Consider the following 17,804-nt stretch of genomic DNA (forward strand, 5'->3'; position numbering starts at 1 on the left):
CTACAGCATTCCTGATAAGTATATGTGAATGACATATTGTTGATCGGAAATAATGTAGAATTTTCTGGAAAGCATAAAGGAGTGTTTGAAAAGATTTTTTCAAAGAAAGAACTCGATGAAGCTACTTACATATTGAGCATCAAGATCTATAAATATAGATCAAGACGCTTGATATATTTTCAATGAGTACATACGTTGACAAAATTTTGAAGTAGTTCATAATGGAACAGTCAAAGAAGGAGTTCTTGCTTGTGTTGCAAGGTGTGAAATTGAGTAAAGACTCAAGACCCGACCACAGCAGAAAATAGAAAGACAATGAAAAGTCATTCCCTATGTCTCAATCATAGGTTCTACAAAGTATGCTATGCTGTGTACCAGACCTATTATGTACCTCACCATAAGTTTGGCAAGAGGGTACAATAGTGATCTAGGAGTAGATCACTGGACAACGGTCAAAAATATCCTTAGTGAAATAATGAAATGTTTCTCGGTTAGGGAGGTGACAAAGAGTTCGTCGTAAAAAGTTACGTCGATGCAAGCTTTGACATCGATCTAGATGACTCTAAGTCTTGATCTAGATACATATTGAAAGTGGGAGCAATTAGCTAGAGTGGCACCATGCAAAGCATTGTAGACATAGAAAATTTGCAAAATACATACTTTCGGATCACGGGTTCCGGCAAACCCTTGAGGTTTGAACACTGGGGTGCGTGCGAAGGTTTTATCCCTATCGATCCATGCCCTAGCTCTTTAAGATGTCGCAGATGAACTCAACGAACTCATAACACAGAAAGACACAAGATTTATACTGGTCCGGGCCATCGTTGTGGTGTAATACCCTACTCCAGTGGGAGGTGGTGGATTGCCTCTTGGGATAATGAAGAATAGTTACAAGGGGAAGAACAGCCTCCTGAGGTTGAGGTGTTCTTGTGCTTGGTGGACTTGTGATGAGGTCGATCCTCACTTGTCTCTCGTCCCCTTGTCCTCTCTTTTTCCTCTCTCTCTCCTATGGTGGCTAGTTCTACTTATATAGGCCCTGGTCCTCTCCCCAAATATTGAGTGGGAAGGGAGCCAACAACGGTCGATTCGAAAGGGGACATCGAGTACAAGTTATCCTGACAAAAGGTGGTCTTCGCCTGCCAAAGGCTCTGGTGGTGATGCCATCTTGGGCTCCATGGTGACCTCCGTCCTGCCGTCCTTCTGGTCTTGGTCTCATTGCACCAATATGGAAACCTTTGCCTGATGCCTCGGTACTCCGTGCCTACGCTTGCCCCGTTGGAACCAAAGAGGAAACAAGGACACTGCGCGCTGGCGCCCGCCTGGTCTCGATCATCATGGCTCACGTCACGAGGACCTCGCGAGGTTTGCCTTGCCTTGATCTCTCTGCCCCTCGCGAGCCTACCTGGCGAGGCCGCTCCTGAGGAGGTCTTGCATCATCCGCCTCGCGAGGGTCTTGAATGCCTTGTTGATGAAGATGGGTTGTATAGACCTGCCAGCCCAGCCACGCCATGGGCCGCAGGCAGGCAAGTCTGGGACCCCCGTTTCTAGGACGCCGATAGTAGCCCCCGGGCCCAAGGCGCGCTCGGGCTTGGCTTCGAGGCGAAGCTAAAGGTTCAAGCACGGAGCGCCGCGGGCCCCCAAAGCCTGTGGCCTTGGTTGATGCGTGGTGGTTGATTGGACGTGGGTGTCTCCGCTTCCCCATGCTGCCTTTGAACCCGCCTGGCTATGCCGCCGTCGCAACCTACATAGTTATTCTCCCATTGCCCATGCCTTGCTTCCACAGTCTTTCTGCTTCCTCGAGACTCTGCCTCTCCTCTCCAATCTGGCCTGCACTCCGCCTGCTTCATCACCATGGCGCCGAAATAAGCTGACAAGGGGAAGAAGCCACTATCTTCGCCAAGTGCGCCTCCAGTCGTCGAGCCTGCAGTCGGCCGATCCTTGGTGCTCAACGACGAGGCCATGGACAAGGTGTGTCCCATGCTCGCCACCAGCTTCAATGAGTGGGGGAGATAGTGGATAGGCCTGCATCTCGCGCTCGCATCGCTCAGACCGACACCGAGGTCCCAATATTCATCGACGCCCTTTGGGCGGGCCTGATTCCCCCTTTCTCTGCCTTCTTCAACGCAGTGCTTGAACACTACCGGATCCATATGCTGCATCTCGACCCCAATCCGTGACTCTCCTTTCCGTCTTCACCTTTGTGTGTGATGCCATGACGGGCATCGCTCCCTCTGTGGCCCTTCTCCGCCATTTCTTCTCATTGCATCTGACCGATCCCCAACAAAGCTCGGGGTGCGTGAGCTTCCAGGCCGTGGCCATGACGGTGGGCTCGAGGATCGACTTTGAGCTTCCTCCCTTCATGAGCGAGTTTCGGACACGGTGGGTATTTGTCCATGCTGGTGTTCTCAGCCCCCTGCTCCATGCCCCGTCAGCTCCCGCTGTTCGCCACTCTGGCTGGGGCCATGAGAGGCTCGCGAGCCCCCATCTTGCTCCTGTCTGGTTCCGGCTAAGGATGCTAAAGGACCGCGGCGTGACCGCGCCGATGGTGGTGAGGGATTTTATCAGGCGTCGGGTTGCTCCGCTTCAACGCCATTCTCGCCCGATGTGGACCTTGCTTAGCAATCAGGACCACATGAGGTTTCAGGAGTCCGGGCTCCCCCTTGGGGCACGGTAAACGGTTCTCAAGGTCCTGACAGGTGTCCCTTCGCCGGACGACTTGCCTGGGAAAAACTGTCTGATGTACCGCTGTGGGAACGAGGCTGAATTCATGAGGAGCATGCCTTCCTTTGACGAGTGGGGGTTGCGTCCGTACGGCCTGGTGGGTCCCGTGAGAATCCTGCCAGCGTGGTTCCCCTCTCCGTCGCTAGCGTCGGGCTCGCCCCGAATGTGGGTGCAGGGGGACGAGCACCGTCGGAGGCTGGCGGCACGAGTGCTGATGTGCGGACGCCGCCCGGGGCTCCCGAGGTGTCATCATCAGGATCCCATGATTCTGGAACGCCGGTTGCTGAGGCGATGCAGCACGCGGATCCTGAGGCCAAAACTTCGGAGGCCTCGAGACATTGCGGTGAAACGGCGCCCGACTGTTCTCCGCAGCCAGGCACCACTGAAGTCGTTCTCCCGAGCAATTCTCTGGCTTCACCCCGCACTGGCCACCATGTTCAGTGCTTCGGTCAGCTTTGCATGGACTTCGAGGAGCTCCGCAAAAGGAAAGGATCTTCGAGCAGCAGTGGTATCTTCGGGCCGTTGAAGCGACGAAAGTACATCATCGTCGACGAGTAAGTACCTTTTTTCGGTGATCTTCTATGAGCCGTCTTCCCTTCTTGAAGATTGTTCCCTCGGGACTCCTTCTGCGGGGACTGCGAAATCTCCTGAGAAGCAGCTCCCTCTCGTCCTGTCGCACCCGCCAAGCTCCAGCGCCGCAGGTTCGAGTGCTGCCCACGACGCGGGGTCAGCCGTGGGAGTTGGTCCGTCGTCAAGGCGCCCCGAGCTCGCGCCTTCGCCATCCTTCCTTCGTGGCCTCGCCTGGAGCGCAGTAGGCATGCCAAGGGCTCCCCCTGGTCTCGGTCGGCAGCTTCCTAGCCTCGACCCTGGGGTCTTCTTCAAGCAGCGGGCCTTGTTCGGCTCGGGCCCCTCGTGAGGGCCGGCTGGCGCCTGAGGCCGCGCCAGCCCCCTGCTAAGAGGGGGCGCGCCGCGCCGGGCGCCACCCACAGCCCCCGTGGTGGAGGGCGAAATGGGTCGTGCGCTCGAGTTCGAGCGCGAGCGGAGCGTCATTCGCCATGGGCTCTTCCAGGAGGCGACGGACGCGATGAACCGACTCGGCGAAGAACTTGAGGGTGTTGACGCGCGCCTTGAGGCCGAGGGTCTTTGCTTGGCGGAGGAGTGGCACAAGCTGAAAGTGGCCATCAACCTCGGGCGTCACCATCGCGAGCTAGAGAACATGAAGGCCGAGGCCTCCCTCGCGGCCTCCCGTGAGGCCTGCTCCCGGGCTCTATAGGAGGCTCGTGAAGCTGACCGCCGGCGCGGGGCTGCGGAGAAGCACGCGTGGGAGCTCCATGCCTGGAGTGCGTCCCTCGAGCAGCAAGTGGAGGCACGCAGGGCCGCCCTCGTGGCACTAAGGGGGACGCGTGCCGAGGAAGATGAGGTCCGGAAGTGCAAGGAGGCGTTGGCTCTAGAAGCCATGGAGCGCAGCCTTGAGCTCGAGCAACTAGAGACGAGGGAGCGTCCAGTTGCCCAAGCGGAGGATGCCGTCGGGGTTCGCGAGGCCCGAGTCCAGGAGGAAGTCGATCGCCGAGTGTCCGAGGTTCGCGCGGATCTTGAAGGTCAGCATGTCTTGGAGCTGAAGCTTGCGGGAACTGGGGCAGCGGGCAGGACTTCCGCTCCCCGACCTAGGTCAGATGAGGCAGAGAGGCGTGAGGAGGCCACAGCTGCCGCCCTGGTCACGGCGCAGGTGGACTTGACCTCCACCCGTGCCGGGCTGCTCTCTGTTCAGAGGCGGGTTGATGACGCTGAGGCCATCGCGCGGCAAAACAGGAAGGAGGTGCCTCAACAGCGGATGCTGGAGTGCGAGCACGCCCCCATGCTCGAGGGTCTCCGGAGCAGGGCTAATGCCGCCCTGGGCTTCATCTGCAACGAGAATGCACCGCCCTCCCACTCGGATGACTACGCCAGTCACTTGACCTTCTTCACCAATGTGGCGACGCGCCTGGAAGCCCGTAGTTAGTAGCTAGATGGTTTCATCTCTCTCTCTCTCTTTTTCTTGATTCTCAATACAATGGTATCTTGGAGATCCATATGATGAAACTCTTTTTGCGGTGTGTTTGTAGGGATCGATGAACTTCGAGTTTATGATCAGATCTCTTATAGCCCCGTATTTATTCTCCGATATTTGGGTATTTTAGTACTAACATCTGGGGCAATGAACTTTTATGCATCTTGGGTTTTGTTTGTAGGCATCTTTTTATATCCATGAAAGTATTTTAGTTTGGATACGAGGCATTTGGGTTTTGTTTGGATACGAGGCATCTTTTATGCATATTTTAAAGCTCCGCAACGGTGTGTTTGTAGGCATCTTTTTATATCCATGAAAGTATTTTAGTTTCTTTGATCTCTTTTATGCATGATCTCTTATAGCCTCGTATTTATTCTCCGATATTTGGGTTTTGTTTGGCCAACTTGATCGATTTATCTTGCAATGGGAAGAGGTGCCCGGTAGTGGGTTTGATCTTACGGTGCTTGATCCCAGTGACAGAAAGGGAACCGCCACGTATGTATCGTTGCTACTAAGGATAAAAAGATGGGATCTATATCTACCGCCATAGACAAACGGATCTCGTCTACATCATGTCATCGTTCTTATTGCATTACTCTGTTTTCCATGAACTTAATACACTAGATGCATGCTGGATAGCAGTCGATGTGTGGAGTAATAGTAGTAGATGCAGGCAGGAGTCGGTCTACTAATCTTGGGCGTGATGCCTATGTAATGATCATTGCCTGGATATCGTCATAATTATTTGAGGTTCTATCAATTTCCCAACAGTAATTTGTTCACCCACCGCTTTGCTATTTTTCTCGAGAGAAGCCACTAGTGAAACCTACGGCCCTGGGTCTCTTTCTCATATTATTTGCCTTCGTGATCTATTTTTATTTGCTTTTATTTTCAGCCCTATTAAACCAAAAAACCAAAAAATACCTTCCTGCAATTTATTTTATTTGGCGTTCGATCTATCAATATTTACAACTCTCTCCCGTCAACGTGCCATTTCTGGCGCCGTTACCCAAAAGGGATTGACAACCCCTTTAACACGTCGGGTTGCGAGGATTTGTTATCTGTGTGCAGGGGTTGTTTATGTTGTGTTGTTTGGTTCTCCTACTGGTTTGATAACCTTGGTTTCATATCTGAGGGAAATACCTACCGCCGCTGTGCTGCATCATCCCTTCCTCTTTGGGAAAAACCCGAGGTAGCTTCAAGCGACATCAAAAGGAATTTTTTGGCGTCGTTGCTGGGGAGGATCTTCATCATAACCAGGTTCCTAATCACAAATCTTATCTCCTCGCAATTTACATTATTTGCCATTTGCCTCTCATTTTCTTCTCCCCCACTTCACAAAAAATTGTCGTTTTATTTGCTTCTCTTTTCTGTTTGCCGGTTTCTTGCCGGATCTATTTTTGTGTGTGAGATCTTGTTTGCAATTATGGATAATTCCTCCTCTATTGCTTGAACTCTCGAGAAAGAGGTTCTCAACTTTAAACAAAGGGGAGGAGATAGTTTAAAATATGCTTGGTATAGAATTTGCAATGCTCATAATAGTTAGATCTACCCGTAAGCAATCTACCATTGTGCTTATGTGTTGTTTTTATGTTGGCATCACCACTTGGTATAGATTCGTCCTTGATACGATTACCGGTGGAAACTTCTTAATGAGTCCTCCTTTTGATGCTCTTAATGCTATGGGAAATTTAGTGGGCTCACCACCTCTTATGGTTAATGAAACAATTTTGACTCTTGAGCATGTTATGGAAAGACTAGATGCTATCGAAAAGAAAATGCTCACTGAAGATCATATGGAAATTATACATAAAAAGATGCATAATTTTGCTACTAATCTTGGGTCAAAAGCGGGCGATATTCTTAAGTTGTTAAAAGAGAGGGCTACCTTAATCCATGAAAGAATAGAAGAAAGTACGTCTTGGATTGATAAACTGGAAGAAATCTTTAGTAATCTAAGCACGACTTTTACTACCACTAAAATTATTGAGGAAACTCCCGTGAAGAGTAGGAGATCCAGAAACAAGGGTGCAACTTCCAGTGATAGCAATAAAGGAGATCTTAAGATGATTAGTATCCACGCTGATTTTGTTGAAGTGATAAGAGATCCTTTTTGCAAGAATGAAATCTTTAAATTTACTCCTAGAAGTATTGCTATTGAAAGTTTTTATGTTAAATATTTGAAGGGTTCTAAGTGTTTGATTGAAGAGTTGGACAAAGATGACAAAACTTAGATCCTTGCTTTATGCCTAGCTAAGGGCGTAAAACTATAGCGCTTGTTGGGAGGGAACCCAATGAATAAAATTTATTTTTGCTTTTTGCTTCCTGTTTTGAGTGTTAGCACAATTATGCTACTGTTATGATTGTGTTTTTTATGTTTTAATTAGTGTTTGTGCCAAGTAAAGCCCTTAGGATCTTCTTGGGTGATAGTTGTTTGATCTTGCTGAAAAACAGAAGCTTTTACGCTCACAAAATTATTTTTCATTTCTTACAAGAGAGCGATAAAATACCCATTCCACTTTCAGTAGATCAATATACAAATTTCTCAGGCTGTCCTAATTTTTCAGAGTTTTTTGAGTTACATAAGTATTCGAAATAGGCAGATTGCTACAAACTGTTCTGTTTTGACAGATTTTGTTTTCTTTGTGTTGTGTGCTTATTTTGGTGGCTCTATGGTTTTCTTTGATGAGTTTTTGCCATAGAAAAGTTGGAATATAGTAGATATAATATAAAAACAAAATATGAATTGGTTGGATACAACACTTATAGTAGTGATTTATTATTCTTATACTAACGGATCTCACGAAGGCTTTGTTGAGTTTTGTGTGATTGAAGTTTTCAAGTTTTGGCTTATCTTACGATGGGTGAAGGAAGGATGTAAGAGCCTAAGCTTGGGGATGCCCCAGCATCCCAAGCTATTATCCAATAATGAGAAACCAACTAATCTTGGGGATGCCCCCGAGTGGCATCCCCGCTTTCTTCCAACAACTATCGGTATTTTATTCGAGACTATATTTTTATTCGTCACATAATATGTGTTTTGCTTGGAGCGTGTTGTATGATATGTGTCTTTGCTTGTTTTATTTTATGTTTTAAGTCATCAATCCTTGCTGGAAACACCTATTTGAGAGAGCCAAAATTATGTCATGACTCGTTAGAATTGCTCTCTATGCTTCACTTAAATCTTTTATGATCTAGGACTTGCTCTAGTGCTTCACTTATATCTTTTTGAGTACGGTGTGCTTTGTTATTTTTGAAGAAATTCTCTCTTGCTTCACTTAAATTGTTTTGAGAGAAAGAAAATTTGTTATGCTCATGATCTTCACTTATATTTGTTTGAGCTTATGAAAAGCAACACATGAAAATTAGACCCAAAGTTATAGATATCCAAGAAGGATAAAGAAAAGAAAAATGTCATGAAGATCATTGGACAAAATAAACTTGATTCTTAGTAATAGTTTTGAGATATGATGATGTGATATGTGAGTCATCTTGATGAGTAATTATTCTTTAGTAAGAATATTGGTGTTAAGGTTTGTGATTCCCTATGCATGCACGAAAGTCAATAATCGTGCAATGAAATTATATCCTACTTATGGTGCATTATTCGGTGTTAATTATGATTAATGCTTGCTTATGAGATTATTCGTTTCTTGGTTGGTCGCTTCCCAATCTTTTGCTAGCCTTCATTTTGCACTAAGTTTGATCACTACTTGTGCATCCAAAATCCTTTAAACCAGTTTTGCCACATGAGTCCACTATATCTACCTATATGCGGTATACTTTTGCCGTTCTAAGCAAATTTGCATGTGCCATCTCTAATTTTCAGAATAAACTTCTCTTTTGTGTGTTTGTTTCTCTCGCAGAGCGGTGAGGGGTGGCTAATATTTTCCATGATAGATGTGTTATTATCAAGATGAGTGTTTATTCACTTGTCATTGCAAGAGAGTAAGCCTAAGGTATTAGGGATGCCCAGTCCCGAAATGCAAAAACAAATGAATTTACTTTATGTTGTCAAATAATAAATTCCTTGGAAAGTGTTGGTATGGAGGGCACCCGTGGATACGGTTATCCATGGAAAGTGAAAGTTATGGTGGAAAAAGGAATAAACTTTATTTTTTGTTGGGAACCGCCTATGATATATCTATGCATGGAAAGTATTGGGAACTCTAAGTCGTTTTCGTTGGTGGGATGGATACACCTCTCAAAATGTATTTATCTCTAATTTTTTTTCTTTGAGCTCTGGCACCTCTACAAATCCCTACTTCCCTCTACGAAGGACCTTTCTTTTACTTTGTGCAATTTTTATTTTGAATTTGAGTCGCCATCTTCTCTTATAAAAGCACCAACTAGGAGGCAATATGATCGTACTTAAGTATTGGGTGTAGTTAATATTCGAGTGTGTTTCATGAATGGATCAATGTTTGAGCATGATGGGCTAGGGATAACTTATTTTAGCGTTGATATTTTGAAAGACATGGTTGCTTGTTGATATGCTTGAGTATCTAAATTATTATGTCAAAACTAGACTATTGCTTTGAATCACATAAAAGTCCAAATGTACATGCTATAAAGTAAAGAATATGATATGACATGATGAACAACACTCCACATCAATTTTTTCATTTTTATCACTTACCTACTCGAGGACGAGTAGGAGTTAAGCTTGGGGATGACGATACGTCTCCAACATATCTATAATTTTTGATTGTTCCATGATATTTTATTACCAATCTTGGATGTTTTATAATCATTTTATATGATTTTTTGGTACTAACCTATTGACATAGTGCCAAGTGCCAGTTATTGATTTTTCCATGTTTTTTACATCGCAGAAAATCAATATCAAACGGAGTCCAAATGCCACGAAACTTTATGAAGATTTTTTTATGGACAAGATGGAAGATATTGGGCCCTGGTTGCACCTGGGGGGAGTCCCGAGGAGGGGACAACCCACCAGGGCGCGTCAGGAGGCCCAGGAACGCCCTGGTGGGTTGTGCCCACCTCGGGTCCCCCCGGACGGCCTCTTTGCTCTATAAATACCAAAATATTCCAGAAACCCTAGGGGAGTCAACGAAATATTCATCTAGCCACCGCAGAGTCCAGAACCACCAGATCCAATCTAGACACCATCACGGAGGGGTTCACCACTTCTATTGGTGCCTCTCCGATGATGCGTGAGTAGTTCTTTGTAGACCTTCGGGTCCGTAGTTAGTACCTAGATGGCTTCATCTCACTCTCTCTTGATTCTCAATACAACGGTCTCTTGGAGATCCATATGATGTAACTCTTTTTGCAGTGTGTTTGTTGGGATCGATGAACTTTTTATATCCATGAAAGTATTTGAGTTTCTTTGATCTCTTTTTTGCATGATCTCTTATAGCCTCATATTTCTTCTCCGATATTTGGGTTTTGTTTGGCCAACTTGATCTATTTATCTTGCAATGGGAAGAGGTGCCCGGTAGTGGGTTCGATCTTACGATGCTTGATCCTAGTGACAGAAAGGGAACCGACACGTATGTTGATATGTCCATTTTGCATCATGCTTTTATATCGATATTTATTGCATTATGGACTGTTATTACACATTATGTCACAATACTTATGCATTTTCTCTCTTATTTTATAAGGTTTGCACGAAGAGGGAGAATGTCGGCAGCTGGAATTCTGGGCTGGTAAAGGAGAAAATATTAGAGACCTATTCTGCACAACTCCAAAAGTCCTGAAACTCCATGGAAGTCAGTTTTGGAATATATAAAAAATATTGGGCGAAGAAAGCACCAGAGGGGGGCCACCCACCATCCACGAGGGTGGGGGCGCGCCCTACCCCCCTGGGCGCGCCCCCTGTCTCATGCGCCCCTGGTAGGCCTCCGGTGCCCATCTTTTGCTATATGAAGTCTTACGCCCTGGAAAAAATCGAAAAGAAGCTTTCGGGATGAAGCGTCGCCGTCTCGAGGCGGAACCAATCTAGGGCTCCGGCGGAGCTGTTCTGCCGGGGAAACTTCCCTCCGGGAGGGGGAAATCATCACCATCGTCATCACCATCGATCCTCTCATCGGGAGGGGGTCAATCTCCATCAACATCTTCACCGGCACCATCTCATCTCAAACCCTAGTTCATCTCTAGTATCCAATCTTTGTCTCAAAACCTCAGATTGGTACTTGTGGGTTGCTAGTAGTGTTGATTACTCCTTGTAGTTGGTGCTTATTGGTTTATTTGGTGGAAGATCATATGTTCAGATACTTTATGCATATTAATAACCCTCTTATTATGAACATGAATATGATTTGTGAGGTGTTATGTTTGTTCCTGAGGACATGGGAGAAGTCTTGCTATAAGTAGTCATGTGAATTTGGTATTCGTTCGATATTTTGATGAGATGTATGTTGTCTCTCCTCTAGTGGTGTCATGTGAACGTCAACTACATGACACTTCACCATTATTAGGGCCTAGGGGAAGTCATTGGGAAGTAATAAGTAGATGATGGGTTGCTAGAATGACAAAAGCTTAAACCCTAGTTTATGCGTTGCTTCGTAAGGGGCTGATTTGGATCCATATGTTTCATGCTATGGTTAGCTTTACCTTAATACTTCTTTTGTAGTTGCGGATGCTTGCAAGAGGGGTTAATCATAAGTGGGATGCTTGTCCAAGGAAGGGCAGTACCCAAGCACCGGTCCACCCACATATCAAATTATCAAAGTAACGAACGCGAATCATATGAGCGTGATGAAAATTAGCTTGACAATAATTCCCATGTGTCCTTGGGAGCGTTTTCCTTTATATAGAAGTTTGTCTAGGCTTGTCCTTTGCTACAAAAAGTATTGGGCCACCTTACTACACCTTGTTTACTTTAATTACTTGTTACCCGTTACAAATTACTTTATCACAAAACCATCTGTTACCGATAATTTCAGTGCTTGCATAGAATACCTTACTGAAAACTGCTTATCATTTTCTGCTGCTCCTCGTTGGGTTTGACACTCTTACTTATCGGAAGGACTAAGATAGATCCCCTATACTTGTGGGTCATCAAGACTCTTTTCTGGCGCCGTTGCCGGGGAGTGAGGCGCCTTTGGTAGGTGGAATTTGGTAAGGAAAAATTTATATAGTGTGCTGAAATTTACTGTCACTTGTTACTATGGAAAGTAATCCTTTGAGGGGCTTGTTCGGGGTATCTTCACCCCGACCAGTAGAGAAAAGAGTTTCTCCTCAACCTACTGAAAATGTTTACTTTGAAATTCCTTCGGGTATGATGGAGAAACTGCTAGCTAATCCTTTTACAAGAGATGGAACATTGCATCCCGATTTACACCTAATCTATGTGGATGAAGTTTGTGGATTATTTAAGCTTGTAGGTATGCCCGAGGATGTTATCAAGAAGAAAGTCTTCCCTTTATCTTTGAAGGGAAAGGCATTGACATGGTTTAGGCTATGCGATGATATTGGATCATGGAACTACACCCTATTGAAATTGGAATTTCATCAGGAGTTTTATCCTATGCATCTGGTTCATCGTGATCGTAATTATATATATAATTTTTGGCCTTGCGAAGGAGAAAGCGTCGCTCAAGCTTGACGGAGGCTTAATTCAATGTTATATTCATGCCCCAATCATGAGATCTCAAGAGAAATTATTATTCAAATTTTTTATGCTCGGCTTTTTCTCAATAATCGCTCCATGCTCGATACTTCTTGTACTGGATCTTTTATGATGAAGACTATTGAATTCAAATGGGATTTATCAGATAGAATTAAACGCAACTAATTGGGAATGTGACGAAGGTAAGGAGTCAGGTCTAACACCTAAGTTTTATTGTGTTAAATCTTTTATGGATACCGATGCTTTTCGTGAATTTAGCATTAAATATGGACTTCACTCTGAGATAGTAGCTCCTTTTTATGAATCATTTGCTACTCATGTTGATCTCCCTAAGGATAAGTGGCTTAAATATCATCCTCCCATTGAAGTAAAAGTAGTTGAACCTATTAAGTTGAAGAAAAGACTATCACTTATAATGTTGATCCTATTGTTCCTACTGCTTATATTGAGAAACCACCTTTCCTTGTTAGAATAAAGGATCATGCTAAAGCTTCAACTGTGGTCAACAAAAGTAATATTAGAACACCCAAACCCTCTGAGCAAATTAAAGTTGAACCTAGTATTGATATGGTTAAAGATCTTTTGTCCAATAATATTGATGGGCATGTTATTTACTTTTGTGATGAAGCTGCTAGAATTGCTAGACCCGAAACTAAAAACAAACATAGACCTGTTATAGGCATGCCTATTATTTCTGTTAAAATAGGAGATCATTGCTATCATGGCTTATGTGATATGGGTGCTAGTGTGTAGCGACCCGACCCGAATGGATCAAGTCTCTGTGCTTAAGTGTCATCCATGGATCGGTATGCTGACACACACAGTACTCAAGGATTTATAACATAGGTAAATCACATGTAAAAGTAACATAAATACTATTACCTCGATCCAAAATAGCGGAAGCAACAAGGTTGTGGATTCCCATCAACACCAACGACAAAGTTGAGTGTAGAAATCGTAACCCTAACGTATCACTTACTCGTCGTAAGATATCCTGCAACATGAGACGTTGCAGCCACAAAGGGTCAGTACATTGAATGTACTGGCAAATTCACACCATAGAGAATGATGAACAATGGTTATCACTACATGCATATATGGCTGGTGGAAAAGCTCTACCGTTATAGTTTTTGCGAAAAGCCAATTTTTTCCTACTACAAAGGAATACATTTTATTTAACTATCATGGTGGTTGTTAAACATCGAGAATGGTTGACAGCATCCTCAATCCCATTTAAGTAACATCATTAAAACCCAACAAACTTATTTAAAGTCACATGATGAGATTCACATGATAATCCAAGTACTAGATACTCGAGACGTCCATAACCGGGGACACGACTAATCATGATTAGTTTATACACTCTGCAGAGGTTTGTGCACTTTTCCCCACAAGACTCGATCGCCTCCGTTTGATTTCTCACACTACATGGTGTTTGAGAAACGGATGACCAAGACATAGCCTTTCAGAAGCGCTAGCACCTTACGATCGGGTAGACCGTTACACCTACTTTCCCCTATATCTGCTAGTCTACCATTGTAAGAGTTCGCACAACTTAGTCAACTATGCTAGAGCCCATAGTAGCTTGTGGCTGCACACGGAAGTTTCTAGTATGAATAATCTCATGATCCCTTTGATCCTGGGTGGCGGTCCATAAAAAAAATAGGCAACCGCTGGAATACTCAAGTGCCTAAACAGGCAATCGCTGTAATACCCAGGTGCCTCAATCCACTCACATGTGTGTTAAAGTTGCCACCTTAAGTAAACCATTAATTAACAATCTCACATCTGTCATGAATACTCTCAAACCCAATCCACGTCTACGAGCATAGCATGGCAATATAAGCATAACGTAATAGTAACTCCCAGGGTTTGATAATAAAACAGGTAATAGGTACTACCTCAACTACTTCCCAAAACCCACATATTAATCAGATCCTATTCATGCAATTGTTTGAGGATTGGTACTAATGCATAAAAACTGGGCGATAAAGGGGTATGATCAAAGTGTGAACTTGCCTTGTACTGTTGATGAAGATGATTCGCACTCATAACTCTTGATATTTCCACTCGTCACACTCCGTTCAATCTATCGTGAGCAAGCAATAATAACCACACATAAGCAATCACTCAGAAGATCGGGAAGAACGAAGAAGACAGTTCGGAAAACATCAAAACCAAGCAAATAATTCTTGCAACATAAAACAATTTCTAACAGTACCAAAATTACGTGAATTTGGCCTTATCAGAAAGTTTAGGTCAAGAGCTTCGATCTGCAAAAAGAATCAACTAAATCGGAGCTACGAAACTCAAGTTATGTTCAAAAGAAGTTTGAATATGAATCTGAACAAATTTCGAAATTTGAAAATTTCAAACAGTTGATGTGACAGGTTCACTGGATAGATGAAAACAAGACAAAGCTATAGGCGTTGGTTTCATCTAATTTGAATAAACGAGTGAAAAGTTATGGCTATTTGAAAAATTAGGGCCAAGCTGATTTACGAAAGAAAAATAGCTACGGTTAAGGTCTAACGTATAAATACATAAACTAATTGATAATCTAATTATTCTATCTTATTAGTCTAAAAATAAGAAACTACGGAAGTATAAGAAGAAAAAAACAAAGAAAAATACCTTTATAAGGCAGAGAAAAGATGACTTTGGAGAGAAGAGACAATTTCCAGAAGTCGCGCCGGAGAGGAGAAATATATTTTTCTTAAATGAATCTAGTCAAACCAAAATATTGATTTAACCTGAATCGGATGATTTTTAAAGCTCTATGGGTTTATATTTATTGGTGAAAAGAGGATTAGGGGTCAAAGGCTAGGCAATGTGGAACTTAACGTAAACAAAAAATAGAAAAGAGAGGATGTGCCAAAAGGCCTTTAGGCGGTTCGGCCGGCCGCGCACACTGCAATTTTTTTTTGAGTAATAGAAAAGAAAAACTATAGAAAAAATATGGGGAAGGAATATGGCCGGCTGGGCCAGGCCCATATAGGATAAAGAAAAAGAAAAGATGGGGCGCCTGTTGCCACTATGCTGCGCACGTGGGCGACAGTTAGTTTCACGCACGCGCGCAGTTTTTGTTATTAAAAAAAATAGAAGGCGATAAACTGAAAAAATAAAATAAAACTAAAATTTTATATAGGCATATTATATATCAGAATTTTCAGAAAAAGATTTTCTACGACATGAATAATTTTATAGCATCAAATAAAATACACACAAATTCAAATAAATCAAACAGTGCTACTGCCCTACTAAAATCCAATAAAAATCATTTTAAAAAATACCAAAATGATCTCAAATTTATTTATATCCAATTATTCTGATGTAGGGAATCATGTTACCCTATTTGCCATATATTTTTATTTTGGAGAAAAATAATTTGAATAAAACCCAAATAACTCCAAATTGAAAATAATTTCAAAGGGATTTTAAAATTTGATTCTTTGAAACTCCCAACTCATATTTCATATGTTTTGAAGAAGTCATTTTATCTTCTCTCATGAAAATCATTGAGTCGCTTGAAGTTTCTGAATTTGAAAATATTTCCAAATAAAATTCAAATATTTTCAAATACCCTTTTCATTTAATTAAATGGAAGAAGTTATGCCATCTTCTCTCTAAGGTTTTGTATTTGAAAAAAATTCGAATCACGGCGATCAAAATGAAAATGAAAGTTTGGGAAAGTCCTTTTATTCCCTCTCATTTAACTTTCAAAAGGTTTCGAATTTCACTCAATTTCAGTCAATCAATCAAGCAATCAATCAAATCTATCTATTTATATAACATTCCAAAATTTAGAATTTTGGGATGTTACAAACCTACCACCCTTAAAATGAATCTCGTCCTCGAGATTCGGAGAGGCTAGAAAGAAATAGGTTAGGGTCGGGGTCTTCTCAAAATCCATCGATCATCACAGGGGTCTGGGGTGCTACCACCCATACAAGCATGGTTACGGTTCCATCGAAACTCATATACTTCATCCATATTGTTAACAATGTCGATCTTCTTTCTTCAGGATAATTCCTTATTCGGGCTCTTCCGGTAGTGGCATAACCTTTACCACAATTCTTCTGTCCTTTCATCTTGGTAAGGTTCTTCCATGTCTGGGTCTTCTTAGCTGACGGGTCTGGCACCAATACTAAACAACTATCGATATCTCATGGCGGTCAACAATTTATGGTTTCTCCTGCAGGAAATGGGTCTGGGTTGATCCTCACCGTATAACCTACGGTTGGCAAAAACAACCTTGTACAAGGGAAAAATACCTATACCATTCTAAGGCTTAAACAAGGTTTTGATCGTCGTCTCTCCACTATAGGTAAGTCACTCAGATTTACCATCCCATATAGCAAGGCAAATAATAAGAGTAAGTCGGTATGGTGATCAATCCATCCCGCACCCAAATCATTACCTTGTACATGGTTTAGCGAATCTCGCATTCTAACCCTCGGTCATCCTCACAAGCATTGCAGAATTTCTCTTGTCGAGAACTAAGTTCGGATAATTCCATGGATTCTGCAAGCCAAACAAACATCTATCGTTCCTTCACAACTCTCATGTTTGGGTAAACTCCTATAAGATCGTCTATTGATAAAGGCATATCCTCTTCCAGGGTTTTTCCTTCAGCAAGAATGTGCTTGCTTCTTGGCAGGTCCTGGGGCCTGTGGGTTATGGCCCATCTCATCACTTGTAAACCTTGAACTCATCATCGGGGCAACTGGTCATTATTCCAATATATAGCTTGCCAGCATTCTAAAAATCCATCCAATTGTAATGTCTCTCTTCCTTCTATTGGCACCAAGCTAGGACATGATTACTCAGACTCATCATGGAATTTCCATTGATCCATATTTCCAACATCATACCCCTTTATATCCAATAATAATTCATCTCTTCATCCTCGTGGGATATCCCACATACCGAGATAAAAACTTATACTTATGAAGTCCATACTCCACTTCATGGAACATCATTATCCCTTCCAGGGTTCAAATCTCCTCACAGGGTACTACCACCCTTAAAATTCTTCAATCTTCCATAGACCATATTTCTCATATCCTCGAAAATGGTCAAAATCTTTCTTCATAGAGTAACAACTCATAAAATCCAAATCAGAACTAACGATGCTAAATTTATTGATTCTCAACTTATTATCATCTCCTGCATTTCCTTTACATGCCTCAACTCAACACCTCAATACAAAAGAGTTGTTCCCACTACTTCTACTACTACATTTCTTTCTTGCAAACTCAACTATTTAGCTCAAGGCTCCTTCTCTTGGGACAATCTCTGGTAGAGTGCCCTGCTTCATTACAGTAGAAACATATTACTTCTGACAAGTCTCGAGGTTTCCTTTTTGGGCAACGGCTGAGGTAGTGCCATGACTCCTTGATCACATTTGGTCCAAACAACTGACGGTCTCCAACT

Source organism: Triticum aestivum, chromosome 4A (assembly GCF_018294505.1).
Source record: "Triticum aestivum cultivar Chinese Spring chromosome 4A, IWGSC CS RefSeq v2.1, whole genome shotgun sequence".
Taxonomy (NCBI): domain Eukaryota; kingdom Viridiplantae; phylum Streptophyta; class Magnoliopsida; order Poales; family Poaceae; genus Triticum; species Triticum aestivum.